General features: G+C 34.5%; 1 non-coding gene and 1 pseudogene across 1 annotated transcript; one reads left to right on the top strand and one right to left on the bottom strand.

The window, feature by feature from the left end:
- Positions 1-20,198, top strand: part of LOC122731989 — a 49,900-nt pseudogene that overhangs the window by 21,410 nt on the left and 8,292 nt on the right.
- Positions 14,174-14,282, bottom strand: LOC122733115. Its single transcript, XR_006353715.1, has one exon. It is a non-coding gene; the product is annotated as a U6 spliceosomal RNA (small nuclear RNA).

Here is a 20,198-nt window from a genome sequence, read left to right as displayed (position 1 = left end):
AGTGTCAAGTGTCTGAGGCTGGATTTGAACTCAGGTCCTCCTGAATCCAAGGCCAGTGCTTTATCCACTGTGCCACATAGCTGCCGCCCATGGGGTTTTCTTAATAAAGATATTGGAGTGGTTCGCCATTTCCTTCTCTAGTGTATCAACTTTGTCAGAAGTCTCCACTATGACCTATGTATTTTGGGTAAATATACATATCATGGTTTCAATGGAAATAGTGATGGTCTGGGTCTTTTTGTGTTTTTTTGTTTGTTTTTTGTTTTTGTTTTTGTTTGTTTTGGTTGTTTTTCGGGAGCAATGGGGGTTAAGTGACTTGGCCAGGGTCACACAACTAGTAAGTATACTGTGCCACCTAGCTACCCCATGGTCTGTTTTTTTTAATGAAATTTTTATTGTTTCTGTTATTTGTTAAACACTTATATAAGCCATCATTATTTAGTCTGCATTTGTCTGAATATTTTATCATATTGATTTTATTGATTGTAAATGTTATTGAGTTTTATTTTCCAATTTTTAAAAATCCTTTTTGTTCTGCTATTGATGAGGTTTATGTATTAATACAAGAGCAGTTCTTACAAAGGTACCATTGTTGCTATACAAAAAGAAAAAAAATTGATAATTATCATTAGTATTTCAAACCTGTGTTTTCCATTATTCTATTAACTTCTATATTTTATTCTTCTTTATATTTCTTTTAGACTTCAATAAAAAAGGATGAACATTAAATTCACTTCATTATTATCTTCCTGCATGTTAATTACCTTTTTTCCTATCAGTTAAGCTTTCATCTAAATGGTTAATATTAAACTATTTCATATACTAATATTTCATGTTGACTTTGGTTCCTTGGTGACTTTGATCATATTGTGATTTCTCTGCTTTTCTATTAATATTTCCTTTTTAAAAAAAACTTTACTGTTGCCTTATCTAGTATAACTGCAACTCCTTCATTTAAAAAAAAAACTGTTAGTATTTACTAAATTTTGTTATAGTATCTCATATTTTTATGTCTTTATATTTTAAATGTATTTGAGTATAATTACATTTCTGAATTCAATTATATAATGCATTTTATAATTTCTTTTTATTTTATTGATTATTTTAGTTCATTAGACATTTAAGTTTCTATTAAGATACTTCCTCCAATATATTTAACTATATTTATTATCTTCTAAATGAATCAGTACTAGATGCCTACTGATAACAATTGTAGATTGTTTTCCTTGAACAGTATATCCCCAGTCTATTTTTTATTACATATACCCACCTCTTTTTGTCTTTAATACAGCCCATATCTAGATCCCCTTGATTATACTTTTAAACACACACATACAAGTATATCTATTTGAATGTGTGTGTTTATGTGATGTATATTTGTTTCCCCTGATTGCTCCAGATCCAGATGGCTCATAATCCTTCCTCTAACTCCATTTTGTTCAAATTATCTTAAGCAGTGGCACCCTGTTTCCTAAAAATACTAATTTCCTACTTCATCCCTCCATACTTCCACTTCTAGGATATTTCTGTGTGATTTAGTTTTGGGAATTAACCCATATGTCCTCCTCTTTGCTTTTTGTCCTCCCCTTTTTTCTCCACCTCTGTTAAACATTTCATGCTATGAAGTCTTTTTTTACCTTTCTCTAGCTCTTTTAGTTTACCTAGTTTTCAAAGATCCATTTTTTTTCTTAAAAAGGATAAATGAAAGTCTGTGATCCTGTTCAAAATTCACCTTTTCTAATGCACAGTCATAGGATCACATATTTCGAACTGCATGGGATCTTAGCAGTCTTTTTTTTTTTTTCCCTAAAGCCCTAGTTTTATATATGAGAATACTGAGGGCTTTAGTGGTTAACTACCTTGCCTAAGGTCACTGTGGTAATAAATGAAGAGCAGAGATTTGAAACTAAGTACTTGATTCTACATCAAGTATTCTTTCCATTGGATGATGTTATCTGTGAATTATTTCCCATATCTTTGTATATTGGTTATAACTCACTTATTCAGAACATAGATAGATAGAAGAAAGCATAGTCAATTTCCCTATCCATTCCCCAAAATGTTATCAGGTGAAAGGTAATGATCACTGAATGTTTAAAGAATTCTCAGTTGGTGAACATGAAAGCTCTTGATGGGTTGAAATACTCTTCTACAAATCCATCACAGGATTCCCTGCACAGTAAATGGAAGCAACAGATACAAAACCATCTGTGGCTTTGTTTAAATGTATTCATTTAATTATTTGTCTGTTGTTATTATAATGCTTCCTTGAATAGGTGATAGTCATTTAATTGGTGAAAAGTTCTGGTTTTCAGAATCACACTTTGTTGATTTCACACTGCTTTATTTTAAACATAATAGTATTGTTAAAATGAATAAGAAATTCAAACATCTTTAGGCTACTACCTGATTAAATTATAACAATAATATTCTGTGAACTCGAAGATCATTAAAACTCTTTTATGTGGATCTTAGGCCTACTGATTGCAAAAGTTGATTCTACCAAAATTTAGTATTATTATTATTGTTATTGTTATTAATAATAATAGTAACTTAAACAGCATGGTGATGTGGCAGGAAAAATCAATGACTTACTGAATAAGAAAGGCACTATCTATAAATGTGTGTTGTTTTTTTTAAATATGTTGTTTTTTATTGATAATGACTTTTTTCTGATTTTGGTTGTATTTATTAATAGACTTTCTGGCAATGCATCCAAAATTAGAAGGGAGGTAGGAAGCTGGAAATCAATTTTTATAACAAGTACTTCTGATAAAGGCCTCCCTTCTAAAATATATCAGGAAGTAAATCAAATTTATTAGAATCCAGGTTATTCCCCAATTGAGAAATGGTCAAAGGATATGAACAGGCACTTTTCTGATGAAGAAATCAAATCTATCTATTGCCATATGAAAAAAATGTTCTAAATCACTATTGATTAGAGAGATATGTTAAAACAATTCTGAGGTACCACCTGACACCTATCAAATTGGCTAATATGACATAAAAGGAAAATAATAAATGTTGGGGATGCTACAGAAAAATTTGAACACTAATGCATTGTTGGTGGAGCTGTGAGCTGATTCAACCATTCTGGAGAGCAATTTGGAATTATGCCCAAAGGTCTATAAAGCTATGCATACGCTTTGACCCAGCAATACTGCTTTGGGGACTTTTTCCCAAAGAGATCATAACAAAGGGAAAAGGACCCACATGTACAAAAACATTTATAGCTGCTCTTTTGGGGAATGGTTGAACAAATTGTGGCATATGAATGTAATGGAATTCTATTGTGCAGTAAGAAACAATGAGCAGGAGGAGTTCAGAGAAACCTGGAAGGACTTGCATGAACTGACGATGAGTGAGATGAGCAGAACAAGGAGAACATTATACACAGTATCATCAACATTATGTGTTGATTAACTGTGATAGACTAGATTCTTCTCACCAATACAAAGGTATAAGAAAGTTCCAAAGGACTCATGATGGAAAAGGATCTCCAAATCCAGAAAAAAAACACAAAACTGTGGAATATGGATGCTGATTGAACCATATTATGTCTTTTGTTCTTGGTGCTGTTGTTTTTCTTTTTCGAGGTTTTTCCTTTTTGTTCTGATTCTTCTCTATAATATGACTAATGCAGAAATATGTTTAAAATGTTTTATGTTATTATGTATATGTGCGTGTGTGTGTGTGTGTGTGTGTGTGTGTATTAAACCTATATCAGTTACCTGCTGTCTAGGGCAGGTGGGAGGGAGGAGAGGGAGGGAGAAAAATTTGAAATTTGAAATCTTATAAAAACAAATGTTGAAAACTATCTCTACATGTAACGGGGAAAAATAAAATACTTTTATTAAAAAAGCACACTTTCTGATTTCTATGCTATATTTTGAAATTTGACTTGATAAGATTGTACATAAGGTTATCATAACTTAATTTAACATTTTGGATCCCAAATAGAATCGCCCAATTCGGTAGATCTGAATAGTAGTTCTTGTTGTTGTTTTTCCTTTGAATCTCTTACTTTGGTATTTTATCAACACATAAATATCACCCTGAGTTTTTGAACTATAAAATAATTACAGTCAATGTATGAGAGTTTTCTACTTCAGGAAATGTTTTAAGTAGAGGCCAAGATGTAGAATATGTGGCATTTGGGGTAAAATATTTATCAAGGAAAAAAAATATAGTATAGAATGAGAAGACATAGAGAGTCTAAGATTTAAATTGATGAATTAAGTGTTTGTAGTTATGGCATCACAACTCCGTCCCTGTGTCAAAATGAAGAGTCTGAGCATGGAACTTTGGTTTTTTGATTAGGTTGCGCTCATTAATGCTTGTAAGGCTAGCATAGTATCACAGTCTTATTCATCTTTAACATACAGGTTGGCCAAGTAAGATTATTTCCAGTTCTGGAATAAGTTTAGTCCAGCTCCAACTAGTACTATTTTATTTTTATTTTTTGGGTTTTTTTTTTTGGTTTTTTGGTGGGCAATGGGGGTTAAGTGACTTGCCCAGGGTCACACAGCTAGTATCAAGTGTCTGAAGCTGTATTTGAACTCAGGTCCTCCTGAATCCAGGAGGGGGGGGTGCTTTATCCACTGTGCTACCTTGCTGCCCCAACTAGTACTATTTTTTGTTTTTTTATTTAATAAAGTATTTTTTCCCGTTACATGTAAAGATAGTTCTCAACTTTTGTTTATACAAGCTTTCCAATTTCAGATTTTTCTCCCTCCCTCCCTGCCCCCTCCCTTAGACTGCAGGTAATATTATATAGGTTTTATATATATATGTGTGTGTATATGTGTGTGTGTTTGTGTGTGTGTGTGTGTATACACACACACATATATATACACATAATAACATTAAACATATTTATGCATTAGTCATGTTATAAGAGAAAAATCAGAGCAATGATGAAAAACCTCAAAATAGAAAAACAACAGCACCAAAAACAAAAGAAATAGTATGGTTCATTCAGCATCTATACTCCATAATTCTTTTTTTTCCCCCCTGGATTTGGAGATCCTCTTTTATCATGAGTTCCCTGGAACTCTTCTGTACCATTGCATTGGTGAGAAGAATATAGTCCATCACAATAGATTAACACACAATGTTGATGATACTGTGTACAATGTTCTTCTGGTTCTGCTCATCTCACTCATCATCAGCCCACACAACACCCTCCAGCCAACTAGTACTACTTTAAAGTGAATATTTACAAGTTTAGTTGTGCTGATTTTTTAAAATAACAGCATTCATCAATGAATGGTACTAGAGAATTACTGATTAAACTTTATCATTTTGGGGAATGACAGACAGCATCCTGTAGGTTTGAAAACTATCTAATCAGTGCCCTGACTACAGTTAGACAAGTGATTTGAAAATGCTTCCCCGATAAGTAACCTAGGTTTAGTCAAGTTCATTTTTTCTATATGATATGACACTTGCCATTTCAAGTCTCTTAAATAAAGTATTCATGATATATAGGAGTGACATTTATGAGTAGTTTATAACCCTTAAGCTTCTTTTATTTCTTAATGTTGTTTTATTTTTCAACATGTTTTGATGTTCTCTCCTGGCCTTGCCTTTACATTGATATTATTGAGTATCACAATATATATATAGACTTTGTTTGGAATATCTTAATGTGTTTTGTTGTTGGTGGTGGTGAATTTTTCTGCTTTCTTAGACTCTCAAAGAGATGTTAGTCCAATCACCATAGTGGATGAAAAAATTCAGATAATGTTATTTGGGCAATTCCTAACAAAGTTGTTGGAACATCATCAAATCAAAATTTGTAAGAATCATTTTGTCATAGAACAACTTGCTCAACAACTTTTTCAATTTCACCTTGATTAACAACCTTTGTTTTGTGAACCAACTATGCCTAAAAGCATGTCCTTGCCCATGAAGAATGAATCTCACAATGAATTAAAATGTATAAATAGTTCTTATGAGTTCAAAGTATTATCTTCCCATGTAGGAATGTAAATAGTTTCATCTTTTAATATTCCTCATGAAGTTTTTTTTTTCCCTGTTTACCTTTTTATGCCTCTCCAGGGTCTTATATTTGAAAGTAAAATTTTCCATTCAGTTCATGTCTTTTCATCCCAAATGCCTGAAAGTCCTCTTTCTCATTGAAATTCCTTTTTTTCCTCTGAAAGATTATGATTAGTTTTGCTCGGCACGTGATTTTTGGCTGTAGTCCCAGTTCCTTTGGCCTCTGGAATATCATATCCGATGCCCTCCAGTCCTTTAATGTAGAAGCTGCTAGATCTTGCTTTATCCTTATTGATGCTCCACAGTATTTGAATTCCTTTTTTCTAGCTGCTTGCAATATTTTCTCCTTGACCTGAGACTTTGGGAATTTGGCTATAATATTCCTGAAGGTTTTCCTTTTAGGTTCTCTTTCAGGAGGAGATTGGTGGATTCTTAAGAGCTATCACAGTAAGGAATTCACAGAAGACACAGGTCTAGACTGAATATGAAGGGATGATATCTTTAAAGCATTTTTATTTTGTTCTTTGTGGGGCAGACAGAGTGGGGTATCATGCCTGGGGCCAGATTTGGGCTTGGGGCCTCCTGGGTCCAGGGCTGGTGCTTTGTCCACTGCACCACCTAATTAACCCCTAATGACATCTTTTTTTTGTGAGGCAATTGGGGTTAAGTGACTTGCCCAGGGTCACACAGCTAGTAAGTGTCAAGTTTCTGAGGTCGGACTTGAACTTAGGCCCTCTTGAATCCAGGGTCAGTGCTCTATCCACTGTGCCACCTAGCTGCCCCACATAATGACATCTTTAAAATAGGGTTGAGGTATAGGAAGAATAGACTGGGGGAGGGGGAAGGGGAGAGATGGTCTGGGGAGAGGTAGTTCACATGAAGGGTAAAAGAAAAAAGCTTATGGAAGGGAAGGGAAGTGGGGGAAGGATATGGAGAGTGAGTGAACCTTAATATCATCAGAATTGGCTCAAAGAAGGACTAACATACATACTCAAGTAGGTATAGTAATATATTTTTGCCCTGAGGGAGAAGAGGGAGATAAGGGATAGGGGTGGGAAGACAGGAAGGAGGGAAGGGCAGATTGGGGGAGAGAGCAGTAAAAAGCAAAACACTTTCAAGGAAGGTGAAAATGTTCTGCATTTACTGCACAAATATGACATATTGAATTGCTTGATTTCATAGGGAGGGTTGAGGAGGGAGGGAAGAAGAAAAATTTAGAACACAGAATTAGCTCAAAGACTTTAATCTCATCAGAGTGGGCTCATGGAGGGAATAACATTCACATCCAATTGGCAGGAGTAATCTATTTAACCCTATAGGAAAGTAGGAGGGGAAAAGGATAAGGAGGGAAGGGCAAAAAAAAGGAAGTACAGAGTGGGGGAGGGGACAGTCAGAAGTAAAACACTTTTGAGGAGGAATATGTTAAAAGAAGATAGAACAGAGTAAATATGATGGGAAGGGAATAGGATGGAGGGAAGGAGTTATGATGATTGATTATGATGGCAAAACGTATGGTACCTACTTTGCTGGGCTATTATAAAGAAAAGTCTCTGTCAAGTTTAAGGCGCTATATACAGGTTATGATGAACAGGATACTATAAGAAAAACCTGGAAAGACCTACATGAACTGAAGCAGAGTAAAATGTGCTGTATATAAAATAACAGCAATAGTGTCAGATGATCTGCTGGGAAGCATGTGGTTATTTTCAGCAAGGCAATGATGCAATATAACCCTGAAGGACTTATGAAGATTGCAGCCCATCTGCAGAGAAAAAACTGATAGTATTTGAAAACAGATGGAAACACATTTTAATTTTTTTTCCTCTTTGACAATTCCTTAATCTGAAGTTTTGTGTTTTTTTACTGTTTTCTCTCACAGCCTAGCTAATGTGGGAATGTTTTCCACGACTACTCATGTATAACTTATTTTGAGTTGTTGTGGGGGAGGGGAATGGATGGAGGAAGAGAAGTTAGAACACAAAGTTTAAAAAAGTTGATGTTAAAAATTTGTTTTTACATTTATTTTGGAAAATAAAATTTTATTCAAAAGGGAAAAAATGCATAAATATACCCACAATTACTGTGAGTCTGTTGTATATTTGATGTATGGGGCAATAGAAATAGATTTGAATATATCAGGTTAGATGGAATTTCTTTTTTTTTTTTTTAACTTTTTTTTTTTGGTGAGGCAATTGGGGTTAAGTGTCTTGCCCAGGGTCACACAGCTAGTAAGTTTCAAGTGTCTGAGGTTGCATTTGAACTCAGGTCCTCCCTCAATCCAGGGCCGGTGCTCTATCCACTGCACCACCTAGCTGCCCCAGAATTTCAATAATCATAGAAAAAAAGCTTTAATATTGACATCAAATTGAATTAAATTGTAGGAAAGCTGAACTGGGAGTCAGGTGATTTTTACTTTAGATCTTCTGCCATTAGATGATACTGAGTTTTAAGTTTGTTGTAACCTCTATATATCTTAGTTTCCTCATATATAAAATGATGATGTTGGATTAAATGATTCACAAAGTACCATTAAGCTCTAAAATTTCATGATTCTATAATATATCAGTAATAGAAATAACATTTGTCCTCAACTATACATTAAGTATATGTGGTTTTTGCAAATTTCTAACAGTTAAAGTCTTAGCTATGTTCAGAAGATAATAATCTATAATGAAGAGAGTTATCTTATGTATGAGGAAATGAACTTGCCATTTAACAAATGATTTTGCTTTTTATCAATTATTAACACAATATTTTTCATAAATTTGTTCAAATCCCACCTAATCCCTAAAAATATCCTAAATCATTGTTGCTTTAGAAAACGGTGACAAATAAATAATTTGATGATTAGAATTACAGCTATATCCTCTACCAACATAGAGCATGCATTTTCTATTATCTAAGGAATCTTAAATATCCTTTATCCTGTAAACAACCTGACAAAGGCCTCTCCAACCTTTCCTATATGCTTAGAATATTTATTAGCACTTATTATGTAGTGATGGGACAGCTAGGTGGCACAGTCAGTAGAGCATCAGCCCTGGAATCAAGTCTGACCTGAGACACTTATCTTCATGATACAGGCCAAATCATTTGACCAGTTTGCATCAGTTCCTCATCTGTACAATGAACTGGAAAAATAAATGGCAAACCATTCCAACATCTTTGCCAAGAAAACCTTAAATGGAGTCACAGAGATTTTGACATGACTGAAACAACTCAATGGCAACAACAAAATGTAATGACACTGTGCTAAGCTCTAGGCATATAAATACAAGCAAATACAACAGTTACTACCCTCTATAAATTTATATTCTAATGAGTGAAAACAACATGAACATGGGCTGGGAATTGGGAAAGTAAGTTATTTGAATAACAGCTTAATGGGCAGATGACCAAGACATGAGCAGAGTCCCTGGCTTTTGGTTCCTGGCTATATAAAGATGTTATTTTTATTGTCATCACATTGCTGATGGGGTTTAGGGTAGTGGTAGTGTTGATGATAAAGTGAGAATGAATTTAACCTAAATAACTAGCTTCTATTATGTATAGTTGTGCTGGAGGGTAAATAGAACACAGATAATTTCAATTAATTCATTGCTTAATAATTGGTTAGGAAACAATTTGAAATGTCCATTACTAATATGTCATAAGATGCATAAGTATGTGACTCTCTATAATTTCAGGATGGTCTGGAATTAGGATTACATATTGTTATTATATCCTATTTGCCAAACTCCCAAAGAATATGTTGAAATTTTCAATTTATGCATTGACTATTCACTCTAAGCCTACAAACTTGAAAGCTGAAATTAGTGGTACCTGTTATCTGTATAATAGCAGTGGTGATAGTGGCCAATCTTTCACATTTACTATGTGGAGATTCCACTATAAATACCACAGTTCCAACATAAAATCATTCTAAATGGAAGCAGTATTGTATAATGGAAAGAGCAATGGAATTCAAGTCAAGGGACCTGAATTTGAATCCCTATTCTGCCATTTAAAATATAGGTCACTAAGACTTTACAGATAGAAATATTAATATCTATAAAATTTTTTAAAAGTACAAAGACCAGATGGGTTTTCAGGTACCTTTTACTTCTAGATCTATAAGCCAATGTGCCTATAACTGCCAGATGTTATATTTTGACTTATAAACTAACTAACTAGCTAACTCCTTCCCTCCAGGAAGCCAGCATGGAGAGTCTGGACAAAAGATCTCAACCCTCTTCAAATGCAGATGACTTCTTCTCATGGTTTTCATTGCATGACTTTAACCTAAAGGTTAAAGACTCAGGAATAGGGGGAATAGACCTGCATTAGCCAGACAATTGTTAAAAAGTTTATGATATTTTATAGTACTTCTTCTTTATCAAAATCTTTTTTTACTTAAAATAAGTTAATAAGAGATGAAAAAAAGTTCCTAGCATTTAAGCCTAATTAAACTACATGAATATTTGTCAAGAAAGTAATGGTAGAGAGAAATATAGGGAAAAACAATGAGTAAAGAGCATATTGAATTTGTATTTAGAGAACAATTAAATACAGAAATGAGTTTGCTAAATAAGAAAATGGATTCTCAAATTATCATTTTTTGGCATAGAAATTGGGGACAGGTGAACAAGATTTGGCTCAGAGAAAAGTGTCAACATATTGCAAGAATGATCAGAAAATTTTATGCTTATTCTGATTCAGATACCAAATCATGAGGGAGAAATGGCTGAATATATAAAACAGAATTTGAGAGGCTAGAAACAGGTTAAATAAACAAAGACTATTAAAAATATTTTTGATCTAAAATAATATTTTAAATCAAGAAAAGACAGTAATTATGTAATAAAAACTGTTGTCAGCAATTTAATAGTGAAGACACTTAAAATCTGGTCTCCATGTTATTCTGGCAGATGTTCTCCTGTCATATGCCTGCCATGAAATTTTAGTTGTTGGCATTAATTTCTTATGACTTTACTTCTTAGAATACAATTTGGGGTGTGTGTGTGTGTGTGTGTGTGTGTGTGTGTGAGAGAGAGAGAGAGAGAAAAAGAGAGAGAGAGAGAGAAAGTCTGTATGTGTATGTGTTTTCACATTCTCCACTAGCACCAAGAGACAAATGATCAACAGTGGGGAATTTAGCATGTTAGCTACTCGCCTCCAATTAAACGGTGTTACCAGCTTTAGGACCATAGTGATTTCCTGACAACAAACATTTATTGAATTTTTTTCAGTAAAATAGAATTGCACTGACACCAACTGGAAATTATAGAGTCACATACTTATGCAGTTTATGAGATATTAATTATAAACATTTCAAATGGTCTCCTAACCAATTATTAATTAATGAATTAATTGGATTTATCTCTGGTTCTTTTTAACTTACAGTGCAACTCTATAAAATGCAAGGGAATTCTTTGGTTAAATGCATGTTCACTTTATCATCACCATCACCAATGTCATGACAAAAAAAAATTATTCCTGTGTAGTATATATTTATTATCTCATTTATTCTTCACAACTTGGGATAAACATGGGAGATATTAGCATTATTATTTTTTTGCTTTCTAAATAATTCAATGCAAGAATTTATCATTTTAAAAGTGTGACTATATCATTTATTAACATAGATCATAGCCTTTCTAAGATCTAAGGAATCTTATATATTATTTTGTCCAAAATATCCATTACTTTGTGAACAACCTGAAAAATAGTCTCTCCAAACTTTGATATACCTTTAGATAGAACATATATTAATACTTACTATGTAATGGCACTGTATAAACTCTTAAGCATACAGATAGAAGCAAATGCAACAGCCACTACCTTCAAGGAGCTTATGTTCTGAGGGAAAACAACATGAACATGAGCTGGAAATGGGAAAGGAGGGCACATGAATAACAACATGGTGTACAGATGACCAAAAAGTGAGTGTAGTTCCTCATTTCTGGTTTCTGGCAATTAAAAGATACTCTTCACTTATTAAAACATATCGGAGGAGGGAGGCAAAGAGGAAAAATGATTAGGAAGATGACTAGGGTATAGACAGTATGACAAGGACATAGAAACACATGCATAAATCTATTCATCTTCAACTGGTTCTTAGGCAGTAAATATATAACCTTTTTTGGGCCGGCATATGAATTCTTTAAAGCCTTGTAGGACGTTCCTGACAGAATACCTGGTCTGTTGGCATAACCTTTAGAAAGACTAGATTATTTCCACAATATAATTATCTTTAGAGTGGAACTTTGGTACAGAATCTCATTTTTATAGATGAGGAGAAGAACTCAAGAGACAGTTTAATGATTTTTCCAAGGTACTGAGTAAGGTAGCAAGTAATAAAGTCAGGACTTTTTAATCATGTCTGCCTCTTTATGATCCTATTTGGGGTTTTTCTTGGCAAAGATACTGGTGAGCCATTTTCTTCACCAGCTCATTTTGCAAATGAGGAAACTGAGACAAAATGGGCTAAGTGACTTGCCCAGCGTCATTCACCTAAGTAAGTGCCTAAGGTCAAATTTGAACTCAGGTTCTTCTGACTCCAGGATCAATGCTCTATCCACTGTGCCACCTATCTACCCCTTGAGCAAAAATCAAATGTGTTCAAGTTGTTTTTAGTGTCTTTTTTCCTCCCTTAGTGGTAGTCCCTTCTTTCTGCCCCTGAGGCATGTAATTTTCATGGTCTCTCCATCTTCTATAAGACAAAAGTTTGTCTTCAGAAAAGGAGCTAATAAACTCATTCAACCTTATGTATTAAAATATTTTTAGAGGGGGAAGGCTAATCCATATTGCCCAGTGCAGAAGGAATTTATATGTAATTGTGCCATTCCATTATTTGAGAAGCAAAGGAAAGAACTTTTGAAGGAAATGGTGGCATCCTGGCATCTTTTCAATTCCAAAACTCATTTATATATAGTTATCTATATATGGACTGTAGCTTCCCTTTCTTGTACATGAGAAAAAAACCTTGACTTTTTCAGTAGTTAGAGCCTCCTCTTAAACCAGAGATTCTGTAAGAAGCATACTCTGCAGCATGTCTTGTTTAAGAAGAGGCTAAGTTATCACTTTATCTTGAGAATAATACTTTCCACTTCACTACTTTTCAAAGTGCTCTCATATACGTTAGGACAATTTTCTGTCTCTCTCCTTTCCTCCTCTTTAGCCAGAACCCCCAAGGAGTATCTGGCTCCCTCCTGGGCATGAAGGAGAAAATAGAGGTTAGTAAATGAAAAAAAAAAAAAGAAACAGAGGACAGAAAATAAAGTCATGGAATGCAGCCAGTCCACCAAGTTCAGGGAGATGCTTACCACAACACAAATCTGCCAGGCTTGGTGAGTGTGAAGGATGGATAACAGCAGGATATGCAGGCAGTGGCTGTCTGGTGAACTGCAGTAGGCCAACCCCAAGCCTGGGAGATGGAAGAAATGTTTGAAGGAGCCACTGAAGCACAGCTAACAATGTGGAAATGCTGTTGCTTGCTGAGAAACTAGACCAGCAGACAGACTAGCCTGGTGTGCAGCAATGAGAAATTGGGCAGCTCTTCTTCAGCAAAGGTATTGGGCAGGCTGTGAGGCTAAGAGGCCAAGTACAAACAGTGCCCAAATCTTAAATAGCAGCTGTGGCCTCCCTTCAGAATAAAAAAAAAAACAGTCTTTATTCTTCTGCAATACTGAAATGAGAGATGTCTACATGGTACCACTAGAGTAGAGAGCACACTAGACTCCAAAGACCTGGGTTCAAATCCCAGCTCCACTAAGGTAAGTAAAGTAGTGAAAAGAGAGGCACATATGGAGTCAGAACACATTGGGCCAAATTCTGACTGCCACTTATACCATTGGTGACCTTGGAAATGTCATTTAAGTCTCCATTTCTTCAACTAGTTCATAAGGTAATCATGTGACATTATCAAATAAGTTATGACTATCAGAAACACTATTCATGGAATTCCAGTAAACGAGGAGTTTTAGAACCCCATTGAAAAAGGAAATGTGCTTAGTTGGCAACACATTTTTTTTTTCTTTAAATGTATAACAATCTGCATGTCTTTAAATTTCTGCTTGGGTTTTCTATTTTTTGTCATCTGAATGGGTGCAGAAAGGGGTAGAAAGAAGAAAAAAATTGGAACTAAAAATAAAATTAAACTAAAAATAGAAACAGAAGCATAACAATAATTATATTATCCTGATTTTTCACAAATTTGTGTGTCTTCCTTGCACAGGGTTCATGCTAATTTTTTCTGTATCATTCCAATTTTTTAGTACATGTGCTGTGGAAGTGAGCATAATTCTGATTTTTAATGTCACTATAACTACTTATTGACTTCACAACCCCACCCCCAACTACTCTTATAATAAAAGCAATTATCAAAACAAGAGCATGATTATGTCTTAAATGAATGTATATTAGGTTATAGTTATCTTCAAAAGGTGGTCACAAAACATCTATTTGTTTACTTGTTCAAAAATTCTGCAAATTTATACATGTATATATATATATGTATGTATGTATGTGTATGTGTGTATGTATGTGTGTATGTATGTATGTATGTGTGTGTATATATATATGTGTTCTGAGCTTTCAGATTTTACCTCACTTTAAAAGCTTTTACTTAAAATCTTTTCATCTATTTTAGCCTTAACTAATCACTTAACTATTTTTGTTTAACTCTTTCCATTCTGAAGAGCATACCCCTTGGTGGTAAAGATTTCTATTTTCTTGCTTAATATGATAATTCTTCAGGGAATTTCAAGCTAGGTAGTATATCCATCTAGGTTACAAAAGCCTAGCCCCTGCATAGACAGTAGTGCTATCTTTTTTCAGTTCTTTCATGTCTCTGAAGTACTGGTACTTTTGATCTTGCTCTTGGAAGGACAAGAATAGGATGCCATGGTGGGGAAGCTTGGTGGTGCAGTGGATAAAGCATTGGCCCTGAATTCAGGAGGATCTGAATAAAAATCCGGATTCAGACACTTGACATTCATGAGCTGTGTGACCTCAGGCAATTCACTTAACTCCATTGCCCCACCAAAAAAAATAATAATAATAAGATGTCATGGCTTATGGCTATAGTGTTTTTGTTTTTTGTTTTGTTTTGTTTTGTTTTTTTCTTTTTGATGTACTGAAGCATCTCAGCACAGGGATCAAGGAAATACCACCTCTAGAATATCCCTCTTCAGTAGGGATCCAGAAGCACTGGATTGGTAATATAAAGTAGGAATTAGAAGTGGCAAATACTCAAATATATAGAGAACTGAGTCAAATTTATTAAAATACAAGTCATTCCCCAATTGATAAATGGCCAAAGGATCTGAACAGGCTGTTTTCAGGAAAATAAATCAAAGCTATCCATAATCATATGAAAAAATTCTCTAGATAACTATTGATTAGAGAAAGTCAAATTAAAACAAGTTTGAGGTATCACCTCACACCTGTCAGAGTGGCAAATATAACACAAATGTAAAATATTAGATGTTAAAAGGGATATGGGAAACCTGGGATACTAATCCACTGTTGGTGGAGTTGTGAAAAGATTCAACCATTCTGGAGAGCAATTTGGAAACTATCCCCAAAGGGTTATAGAACTGTGCATACCCTTTAATCCAGCAATAATACTACTAGGTTTATATCCCAAAGACATCAAAAAAAAGAGAAAAAGACCTATTTATAAAAAAAATATTTATAGCAGCTCTTTTTGTAGTGGCTAAGAATTGGTAATCAAAGGAATGCCCATCAATTGGGGAATGGCTAAACAAGCTGTGGTATACGATGTTAATGGAATATTATTGTGCTAAAAGAACTGACAAGCAGGATGATTTAAGAAAGGCCTGGAAAGATTTGTATGAACTGACAAATAGTGAATTGAACAGAACCAAGAGAATGTTATACACAGTAGCAGCAATATTGATTGATGAAGAATTGTAAATGACTTAACTATTCTTAGCAATACAATGATTCAAGACAATCCCAAAGGACTAATGATGAAGCATACTATCCACCCACAAAGAAAGAACTAATATTGATTGAACACAGACTAAAACCCGCTATTTTTTGCTTTCTTTTTTAAAATTTCTTTATTTCTTTTATTCAAGTTTTCTTATATAAATTACTAATATGGTAATGTTTTAAATAATTGCCCATGTATAACCTATATCTGATTGCTAACCATATCAGGGAAGGGGAAGGGAAGGGAGGGAAGGAGGGATAAAATTTGGAACTCAAAACTTTAAGTAAAAATGTTTATTATTTTTTTTAAATTAAGTGATAGTTGAGCTATTAGTCCAAAGCCAGAAAGTGGTGTCCAAGTTAGAAGTTCGTACCAGCATCAAAACAAAATCTAAGAATGAAGCAAAGACATTTGGCTTACAAAAGGTGGTCATCAGAAAACAGAGAAGGGTTGATTTGTGGAGAGTTCACAAAATTTGTTGAACTTACTTTCCTCTAACTACATGTGTATTTTTGTTCCCAACACATGGAGCCAGATTCACTTTCTAGCTTTCCCTAAATTGATAGTATCTGGACAACTCCATACTGTAATAAGATTGGCCATTCATAAGCACCTATGAATGCCATTCCTTCTCAGAGGGCATTTCCTTTATTTTTACAATTTGTTGGTGGTGGTGGTTAGGCAAATACTTGTGTCTGATGCTTTGTGGCCCTGTTTGGGGTTTTCTTGGCAAAGATCCTACAGTAGTTTCCTATTTTCTTCTCCAGATCATTTTATAGATGAGGAAATTGGGGCAAACAGGCTTAAGTGATTTGCTAAGGGTCACACAACTAGTAAGTGTTTGAGGCTGGATATAAACTCATTTCCTCCTAACCCCAGAGACAGAACTTTATCTGTTGTGCCACCTAGTTGCCCCAAAACATAGACTTGGTTAATTTGGTAGATAGAAATTCTATTGCAGTTCAAGGGCATAAAAGAGACAACGTGGGTTCCCAGATGCTATCATTAAACTCTCCAATCTTCACTCAACTAAATACTGGAAATAGTGCTAGTAACCTTGTGGGATAAAGACCTTTTTAATAAGACATTCTTCCTATCTAATCATTCTCCTTTATCCTATGACAGTACCCAGTGCAGGGGGGCAGATGACTGTTTGCTCTGACAAGTATGAATTTATGAATAGGGAATGGTGAAATCTATATTGTATGCATTAGATATTTGGGGAATTTCACTTCATTGTCACTAGGCTTACTAATTCAATATTTGGAGGGTATTATATCTTATTCAATACCTTTTTTCAAGGTTTGTCTAGAGGTCTTCAGCCCTACCTGATTCACTAAGTTTTCTGCTTAACACTTCTAGGCATTCTTAGCTACTTTAGGCTATCTCTTATAAATCTCCCTGAGTTATCACTGATGCCCACAGGCTCTCATCAACCCCTAGGAATTGTAAGGGATGACAATGGGAAAAAAAATCATGGTAAAAAATGTTGCTCAATTTGAAGATAGTATTAAACATTAAGTACTAAATACAATTTATATAAAAGAACTCCATGGGAGAATACCAAAACAACTATACTCTTAACATTAATATATATAAGAATCGACACATTTCACTAATATTGTTCTTAGTGACTATTGATGATAGACAGTAGAGAAACATCCCTAAACCAGATGGGCAGCAACAGCATAGGCCATAATTGTGTTTCAAATTATGGGCCCTAAACAGGGAGAACATTGTGATGAAGGGAAATGAGTACTGGACTAGTAATCAGAAGACCTGAGTTTGAATCATAACTCTGTGACTTACCACCTATGTGACCCTGGGAAAGTAATTTATCTTTTTGGGGTTTCATATTCCTGGCCTATAAAATAAGGATGACTTTTTTTAGCGAGGCAATTGGCGTTAAGTGACTTGCCCAGGGTCACACAGCTAGTAAGTGTTAAGTGTCTGAGGCCAGATTTGAACTCAGGTACTCCTGACCCCAGGGCCAGTGCTCTATCCACTGTGCCACCTAGCCACCCCATAAGGATGACTTTTAATGCTCAGTTAAGTTTCAAATGTATGATCCTGTATTCTCATATGTTTTTATAGTAGACTCCTTGAGGAATAAATGTGCTATGTTGGGTACAGTGACAAAACAAGTTGAAAAAATTAAATGGGCTTTTTAAAAAATGAAATTGCCCATGATCACCAGGATAAAGTCACAAACTTTGAACTATCAGCAATTCCATGACAACATATTTGTTTATTACTGTCTGGTGTTATAAGGATTGAGAAAAATTCTTTGATTCAAATCTGTGCTCTCAGTAGAGGAATATGTGGAGGATTAGATGTCACTTTTTGTTTATTAGTTTGACAAGAGCTCCTTAATTCAAAAATGGCTCTTCCTTGTAAAAGAGAATCTACTTTGATTGACATTCATACCACCAGAGCTTGGAATGTAGAACGTGTGACATTTTGAGAGGAGTAAGCAAGAAAGCAAGCACTGTAAACTCAGAACTTGATTAGAAGGAGTAAATAGGACTTTAAGACATATATGTTTTGAAATCTGTTTTCTTTTCCTCCTTCATTAGTTTAAGAGTCAGAAGCAGAAGACTGTCTCTGTTTTCACATCTTTCTTCTCTCATCTTTTTCCTTTTCTTACCTGGAAGCCAGGGAAGGAAGATCTCGTGACTCTGCCTTCTCTGTATTCACTGACACCTATCTCAAAGTAGGGCAGGGCAATAGAGCTCCCTTCTTTTGCCTGATGTCTCTTCCTAATGATTTAATGGGCATTTCTATGACCTTAACCCTTCTCAAGTCACTATATTCTAGGACTCACTTGATTTTGGCATAGTTGTACTTATTTTTTATTAGTATTATCAAAGCCTGCATTCTCAAAAACAAGAAGTGATTCCAGATTTTAAAAAAATGAACTAAAAATTTCCATGATAGGTCATGCCTTTGTTATGTCTCTATTTATACTGGACTTGTGTTTGTCATTGAGCTATGATATGTACTAGCCTCATGGTTTATTCCCCACCTTCACCCATTTATCACAACCTTTAACTTGGTACTTCTAAGAATATAGACCTTAAGACTAAAATATAGGATTATTGTCAATACACCTAAAACTGAGCACTAAATATGAGTTTTTCAAACTCTCTTTCAAAGTTCAAAATAAGAACTCAAATTTGTAGGAGACAGGTCTTACTGAAAGTGAGAACCCTCCTGGCAAATGCCCTAGGCTTCTGATGAGCATCACTCTCCAAGTACAAAACTTCCTCCAGGCCATGTAGGTTGACATCTGTATGTAACACAAAGGCTTTGTCTTGATCAGGAAAAAGTAACACTAGTTCATATATGAAATTATGACTTAGGAAGTCACACATTTAGGGTTGCTCATGGGTTAATTCTCAACACTAGTGCTTTTGAAGAAATATTCCCTTTTGAATAGAAAGTAGGATGCTAGAATCATCTCACCTACAGAATTAAAAATCTACCTCCAGGTACTTTGCAAAACTATCACAATTTCAAGCATATATTGCATGGTACTTCTTATCACATACTATACTTATATGATTTTAATGAAAAATCGAAAGTTATTGATTTTTTACCATCCTTCCTTACTCTCTTTATTTGAGTGACATGTGCTTATATCAACATGTATTGTGCCTCTCATTCCACATAAATAATGAACCTGTGGTTTGTTTGCCTTCAGCATAAAGACATAAAAGGGAAGATGGAAGAGGGCAAAGCAAAATAGTTGAAGTAAGCAAGGAAATAATTTCCTAGATTTTAATTGTTATGAAAATATATAAATTGTTAACAGAAGCACTTTAAATTCATTTGTGATACAAAAGCAATTCATTAAAATGTGACAAATTTTAACTTATTCCCCAAAATTAATTTTTATAAAAAGTATATTTAATATAAAGGAGAGAGGGTATAAACATTTTTATGGCACTTACTATATGCCAGGTTCCATCTACAAATGTCTCATTTCTTCCTTATAACAATGTTCTGAGGTAGTTTTTATTATTTTCCTTATTTTGCAGTTGAAGAAACTGAGTAAAACAGAGGTTAAATGACTTTATCAGGGTCCCACAGCTAGTAAGTGCCTAAGGTCCAATTTTAATTTGGGTCTTCCAGAATGCAGACCCAGTAATCTATTCACTGTATCAACAGCTGACCCAATATCACTAAACTCTATTTAGCAGAGAGACATTGTCATTAATTGATTAGTCTCCAAAATATTTAGTTGAGTGATCAG

Source organism: Dromiciops gliroides, chromosome 6, assembly GCF_019393635.1.
Source record: "Dromiciops gliroides isolate mDroGli1 chromosome 6, mDroGli1.pri, whole genome shotgun sequence".
Taxonomy (NCBI): Eukaryota; Metazoa; Chordata; class Mammalia; order Microbiotheria; family Microbiotheriidae; genus Dromiciops; species Dromiciops gliroides.
Note: the sequence above shows the minus strand (reverse complement) of the source record. Positions and strands in the feature narration are given on the sequence as shown.